Source organism: Ambystoma mexicanum, unplaced genomic scaffold, assembly GCF_040938575.1.
Source record: "Ambystoma mexicanum isolate Mex_15411 unplaced genomic scaffold, UKY_AmexF1_1 Mex_scaf1, whole genome shotgun sequence".
Lineage (NCBI taxonomy): Eukaryota > Metazoa > Chordata > Amphibia > Caudata > Ambystomatidae > Ambystoma > Ambystoma mexicanum.
In genome coordinates, this window is record NW_027182324.1 from 629,709 (window position 1) to 637,438 (window position 7,730).

At 40.7% G+C, this 7,730-nt stretch overlaps 1 non-coding gene across 1 annotated transcript; it reads right to left on the minus strand.

Moving 5' to 3' along the window:
* Positions 1-5,326: 5,326 nt before the first annotated feature.
* TRNAN-AUU (transfer RNA asparagine (anticodon AUU)) lies at positions 5,327-5,399 on the minus strand. Its single transcript has one exon. It is a non-coding gene; the product is annotated as a tRNA-Asn (tRNA).
* Between the last annotated feature and the right edge of the window lie 2,331 nt (positions 5,400-7,730).

A 7,730-nucleotide genomic window follows, 5' to 3' on the forward strand; every position in this document is an offset into this window, starting at 1 on the left:
AACTTTTTTCAGTCATTCCGTATCCAGATATAGAGATTTGCAGCATCTAGGACTTTAATGTTCACCCACTTACGGATTTGAATGTTTTGCCACATTCATGAGTGCAAACTTGCTCCCCAGTAAAGACGAACATGTGCTCCTCAATGCACACACTGGGCAATGCAGTCCACTCTAAATCGATGATTAATGACATGCTCGTTTTGTGCAATGGAGTTTCAGTCAATTGGAAAACATTTTGAAAAGTTATATTGCAACAGAAGCCCACCCTTAAAAAAGTGGATTTCACTTCTAAATGATTACATGAGGAAGGAAAGGAGACCAGATGCAAAAAAGGTGCTGTGGCTTAGTTGGTTAAAGCGCCTGTCTAGTAAACAGGAGATCCTGAGTTCGAATCTCAGCAGCGCCTGTCTGCTTTTTTTCGACCAATCTGTCTCCCCAATATTAAAACTTTGTACAAAGATTGCTATTTCATGCTATTTAGAAGCACAGTCAGGCTTGAAATGTTGGCAAAGCATCCAAGAACTCTGGACTCCACTACCTTAGAGTCATATTGCCCAAGGTTGCGATGCCATCAGAAATAGCACATATTAGAATGAGCAATTCATATTTCCTGCTTAATTTTTTGTAAAAGAAGCAAAGGTACGCCTGACCAGGGACTTGAACCCTGGACCCTCAAATTAAAAGTCTGATGCTCTACCGACTGAGCTATCCAGGCACAGGGATCACTGCCATTTGAAACTTGATTTTCACTCTACAGCACCTCCATACATGGCTACCTCACTGGTCAATAAAGGAAATGAATTACTAGTGCATTACACACATTTTGACACTGGAGACATAACTTTTTTCAGTCATTCCGTATCCAGATATAGAGATTTGCAGCATCTAGGACTTTAATGTTCACCCACTTACGGATTTGAATGTTTTGCACATTCATGAGTGCAAAGTTGCTCCCCAGTAAAGACGAACATGTGCTCCTCAATGCACACACTGGGCAATGCAGTCCACTCTAAATCGACGATTAATGACATGCTCGTTTTGTGCAATGGAGTTTCAGTCAATTGGAAAACATCTTGAAAAGTTATATTGCAACAGAAGCCCAGCCTTAAAAAAAGTGGATTTCACTTCTAAATGATTACATGAGGAAGGAAAGGAGACCAGATGCAAAAAAGGTGCTGTGGCTTAGTTGGTTAAAGCGCCTGTCTAGTAAAAAGGAGATCCTGAGTTCGAATCTCAGCAGCGCCTGTCTGCTTTTTTTTCGACCAATCTGTCTCCCCAATATTAAAACTTTGTACAAAGATTGCTATTTCATGCTATTTAGAAGCACAGTCAGGCTTGAAATGTTGGCAAAGCACCCAAGAACTCTGGTCTCCACTACCTTAGAGTCATATTGCCCAAGGTTGAGATGCCATCAGAAATAACACATATTCGAATGAGCAATTCATATTTCCTGCTTAATTTTTTGTAAAAGAAGCAAAGGTACGCTTGAACAGGGACTTGAATCCTGGACCCACAGGATCACTGCCCATTTGAAACTTGATTTTCACTCTACAGCACCTCCATACATGGCTACCTCACTGGTCAATAAAGGAAATGAATTACTAGTGCATTACACACATTTTGACACTGGAGACATGACTTTTTTCAGTCATTCCGTATCCAGATATAGAGATTTGCAGCATCTAGGACTTTAATGGTCATCCACCCCACGGATTTGAATGTTTTGCCACATTCATGAGTGCAAACTTGCTCCCCCAGTAAAGACGTACATGTTCTCCTCAATGCACACACTGGGCAATGCAGTCCACTCTAAATCGTCGATTACTGACATGCTCGTTTTGTGCAATGGAGTTTCAGTCAATTGGAAAACATTTTGAAAAGTTATATTGCAACAGAAGCCCAGCCTTAAAAAAAGTGGATTTCACTTCTAAATGATTACATGAGGAAGGAAAGGAGACCAGATGCAACAGGGACTTGAACCCTGGACCCTCAGATTAAAAGTCTGATGCTCTACCGACTGAGCTATCCAGGCACATGGATCACTGCCCATTTGAAACTTGATTTTCACTCTACAGCACCTCCATACATGGCTACCTCACTGGTCAATAAAGGAAATTAATTACTAGTGCATTACACACATTTTGACACTGGAGACATAACTTTTTCAGTCATTCCTTATCCAGATGTAGAGATTTGCAGCATCTAGGACTTTAATTGTCACCCACTTACGGATTTGAATGTTTTGCCACATTCATGAGTGCAAACTTACTCCCCAGTAAAGACGTACATGTGCTCCTCAATGCACACACTGGGCAATGCAGTCCGCTCTAAATCGACGATTAATGACATGCTCGTTTTGTGCAATGGAGTTTCCGTCAATTGGAAAACATTTTGAAAAGTTATATTGCAACAGAAGCCCAGCCTTAAAAAAAATGGATTTCACTTCTAAATGATTACATGAGGAAGGAAAGGAGACCAGATGCAAAAAAGGTGCTGTGGCTTAGTTGGTTAAAGCGCCTGTCTAGTAAACAGGAGATCCTGAGTTCGAATCTCAGCAGCGCCTGTCTGCTTTTTTTTCGACCAATCTGTCTCCCCAATATTAAAACTTTGTACAAAGATTGCTATTTCATGCTATTTAGAAGCACAGTCAGGCTTGAAATGTTGGCAAAGCATCCAAAAACTCTGGACTCCACTACCTTAGAGTCATATTGCCCAAGGTTGCGATGCCATCAGAAATAGCACATATTAGAATGAGCAATTCATATTTTCTGCTTAATTTTTTGTAAAAGAAGCAAAGGTACGCCTGAACAGTGACTTGAACCCTGGACCCTCAGATTAAAAGTCTGATGCTCTACCGACTGAGCTATCCAGGCACAGGGATCACTGCCCATTTGAAACTTGATTTTCACTCTACAGCACCTCCATACATGGCTACCTCACTGGTCAATAAAGGAAATGAATTACTAGTGCATTACACACATTTTGACACTGGAGACATAACTTTTTTCAGTCATTCCGTATCCAGATATAGAGATTTGCAGCATCTAGGACTTTAATGTTCACCCACTTACGGATTTGAATGTTTTGCTACATTCATGAGTGCAAACTTGCTCCCCAGTAAAGACGAACATGTGCTCCTCAATGCACACACTGGGCAATGCAGTCCACTCTAAATCGACGATTAATGACATGCTCGTTTTGTGCAATGGAGTTTCAGTCAATTGGAAAACATTTTGAAAAGTTATATTGCAACAGAAGCCCAGCCTTAAAAAAAATGGATTTCACTTCTAAATGATTACATGAGGAAGGAAAGGAGACCAGATGCAAAAAAGGTGCTGTGGCTTAGTTGGTTAAAGCGCCTGTCTAGTAAACAGGAGATCCTGAGTTCGAATCTCAGCAGCGCCTGTCTGCTTTTTTTCGACCAATCTGTCTCCCCAATATTAAAACTTTGTACAAAGATTGCTATTTCATGCTATTTAGAAGCACAGTCAGGCTTGAAATGTTGGCAAAGCATCCAAAAACTCTGGACTCCACTACCTTAGAGTCATATTGCCCAAGGTTGCGATGCCAACAGAAATAGCACATATTAGAATGAGCAATTCATATTTCCTGCTTAATTTTTTGTAAAAGAAGCAAAGGTACCCCTGAACAGGGACTTGAACCCTGGACCCTCAGATTAAAAGTCTGATGCTCTACCGACTGAGCTATCCAGGCACAGGGATCACTGCCCATGTGAAACTTGATTTTCACTCTACAGCACCTCCATACATGGCTACCTCACTGGTCAATAAAGGAAATGAATTACTAGTGCATTACACACATTTTGACACTGGAGACATAACTTTTTTCAGTCATTCCGTATCCAGATATAGAGATTTGCAGCATCTAGGACTTTAATGTTCACCCACTTACGGATTTGAATGTTTTGCCACTTTCATGAGTGCAAACTTGCTCCCCAGTAAAGACTAACATGTGCTCCTCAATGCACACACTGGGCAATGCAGTCCACTCTAAATCGACGATTAATGACATGCTCGTTTTGTGCAATGGAGTTTCAGTCAATTGGAAAACATTTTGTAAAGTTATATTGCAACAGAAGCCCAGCCTTAAAAAAAGTGAATTTCACTTCTAAATGATTACATGAGGAAGGAAAGGAGACCAGATGCAAAAGAGGTGCTGTGGCTTAGTTGGTTAAAGCGCCTGTCTAGTAAACATGAGATCCAGAGTTCGAATCTCAGCAGCGCCTGTCTGCTTTTTTTTCGACCAATCTGTCTCCCCAATTTTAAAACTTTGTAAAAAGATTGTTATTTCATGCTATTTAGAAGCACAGTCAGGCTTGAAATGTTGGCAAAGCATCCAATAATTCTGGACTCCACTACCTTAGAGTCATATTGCCCAAGGTTGCGATGCCATCAGAATTAGCACATATTAGAATGAGCAATTCATATTTCCTGCTAATTTTTTTGTAAAAGAAGCAAAGATACACGTGAACAGGGACTTGAACCCTGGACCCTCAGATTAAAAGTCTGATGCTCTACCGACTGAGCTATCCAGGCACAGGGATCACTGCCCATTTGAAACTTGATTTTCACTCTACAGCACCTCCATACATGGCTACCTCACTGGTCAATAAAGGAAATGAATTACTAGTGCATTACACACATTTTGACACTGGAGACATAACTTTTTTCAGTCATTCCGTATCCAGATATAGAGATTTGCAGCATCTAGGACTTTAATGTTCACCCACTTACGGATTTGAATGTTTTGCCACATTCATGAGTGCAAACTTGCTCCCCAGTAAAGACGAACATGTGCTCCTCAATGCACACACTGGGCAATGCAGTCCACTCTAAATCGACGATTAATGACATGCTCGTTTTGTGCAATGGAGTTTCAGTCAATTGGAAAACATTTTGTAAAGTTATATTGCAACAGAAGCCCAGCCTTAAAAAAAGTGAATTTCACTTCTAAATGATTACATGAGGAAGGAAAGGAGACCAGATGCAAAAGAGGTTCTGTGGCTTAGTTGGTTAAAGCGCCTGTCTAGTAAACAGGAGATCCGGAGTTCGAATCTCAGCAGCGCCTGTCTGCTTTTTTTTTCGACCAATCTGTCTCCCCAATTTTAAAACTTTGTACAAAGATTGTTATTTCATGCTATTTAGAAGCACAGTCAGGCTTGAAATGTTGGCAAAGCATCCAATAATTCTGGACTCCACTACCTTAGAGTCATATTGCCCAAGGTTGCGATGCCATCAGAAATAGCACATATTAGAATGAGCAATTCATATTTCCTGCTAAATTTTTTGTAAAAGAAGCAAAGATACGCCTGAACAGGGACTTGAACCCTGGACCCTCAGATTAATAGTCTGATGCTCTACCTACTGAGCTATCCAGGCACAGGGATCACTGCCCATTTGAAACTTGATTTTCACTCTACAGCACCTCCATACATGGCTACCTCACTGGTCAATAAAGGAAATGAATTACTAGTGCATTACACACATTTTGACACTGGAGACATAACTTTTTTCAGTCATTCCGTATCCAGATATGGAGATTTGCAGCATCTAGGACTTTAATGTTCACCCACTTACGGATTTGAATGTTTTGCCACATTCATGAGTGCAAACTTGCTCCCCAGTAAAGACGAACATGTGCTCCTCAATGCACACACTGGGCAATGCAGTCCACTCTAAATCGACGATTAATGACATGCTCGTTTTGTGCAATGGAGTTTCAGTCAATTGGAAAACATTTTGAAAAGTTATATTGCAACAGAAGCCCAGCCTTAAAAAAGTGGATTTCACTTCTATATGATTACATGAGGAAGGAAAGGAGACCAGATGTAAAAAAGGTGCTGAGGCTTAGTTGGTTAAAGCGCCTGTCTAGTAAACAGGAGATCCTGAGTTCGAATCTCAGCAGCGCCTGTCTGCTTTTTTTTCGACCAATCTGTCTCCCCAATATTAAAACTTTGTACAAAGATTGCTATTTCATGCTATTTAGAACAACAGTCAGGCTTGAAATGTTGGCAAAGCATCCAAGAACTCTGGACTCCACTACCTTAGAGTCATATTGCCCAAGGTTGCGATGCCATCAGAAATAGCACATATTAGAATGAGCAATTCATATTTCCTGCTTAATTTTTTGTAAAAGAAGCAAAGGTACACCTGAACAGTGACTTGAACCCTGGACCCTCAGATTAAAAGTCTGATGCTCTACCGACTGAGCTATCCAGGCACAGGGATCACTGCCCATTTGAAACTTGATTTTCACTCTACAGCACCTCCATACATGGCTACCTCACTGGTCAATAAAGGAAATGAATTACTAGTGCATTACACACATTTTGACACTGGAGACATAACTTTTTTCAGTCATTCCGTATCCAGATATAGAGATTTGCAGCATCTAGGACTTTAATGTTCACCCACTTACGGATTTGAATGTTTTGCCACATTCATGAGTGCAAACTTGCTCCCCAGTAAAGACGAACATGTGCTCCTCAATGCACACACTGGGCAATGCAGTCCACTCTAAATCGATGATTAATGACATGCTCGTTTTGTGCAATGGAGTTTCAGTCAATTGGAAAACATTTTGAAAAGTTATATTGCAACAGAAGCCCACCCTTAAAAAAGTGGATTTCACTTCTAAATGATTACATGAGGAAGGAAAGGAGACCAGATGCAAAAAAGGTGCTGTGGCTTAGTTGGTTAAAGCGCCTGTCTAGTAAACAGGAGATCCTGAGTTCGAATCTCAGCAGCGCCTGTCTGCTTTTTTTCGACCAATCTGTCTCCCCAATATTAAAACTTTGTACAAAGATTGCTATTTCATGCTATTTAGAAGCACAGTCAGGCTTGAAATGTTGGCAAAGCATCCAAGAACTCTGGACTCCACTACCTTAGAGTCATATTGCCCAAGGTTGCGATGCCATCAGAAATAGCACATATTAGAATGAGCAATTCATATTTCCTGCTTAATTTTTTGTAAAAGAAGCAAAGGTACGCCTGACCAGGGACTTGAACCCTGGACCCTCAAATTAAAAGTCTGATGCTCTACCGACTGAGCTATCCAGGCACAGGGATCACTGCCATTTGAAACTTGATTTTCACTCTACAGCACCTCCATACATGGCTACCTCACTGGTCAATAAAGGAAATGAATTACTAGTGCATTACACACATTTTGACAATGGAGACATAACTTTTTTCAGTCATTCCGTATCCAGATATAGAGATTTGCAGCATCTAGGACTTTAATGTTCACCCACTTACGGATTTGAATGTTTTGCCACATTCATGAGTGCAAAGTTGCTCCCCAGTAAAGACGAACATGTGCTCCTCAATGCACACACTGGGCAATGCAGTCCACTCTAAATCGACGATTAATGACATGCTCGTTTTGTGCAATGGAGTTTCAGTCAATTGGAAAACATCTTGAAAAGTTATATTGCAACAGAAGCCCAGCCTTAAAAAAAGTGGATTTCACTTCTAAATGATTACATGAGGAAGGAAAGGAGACCAGATGCAAAAAAGGTGCTGTGGCTTAGTTGGTTAAAGCGCCTGTCTAGTAAAAAGGAGATCCTGAGTTCGAATCTCAGCAGCGCCTGTCTGCTTTTTTTTCGACCAATCTGTCTCCCCAATATTAAAACTTTGTACAAAGATTGCTATTTCATGCTATTTAGAAGCACAGTCAGGCTTGAAATGTTGGCAAAGCACCCAAGAACT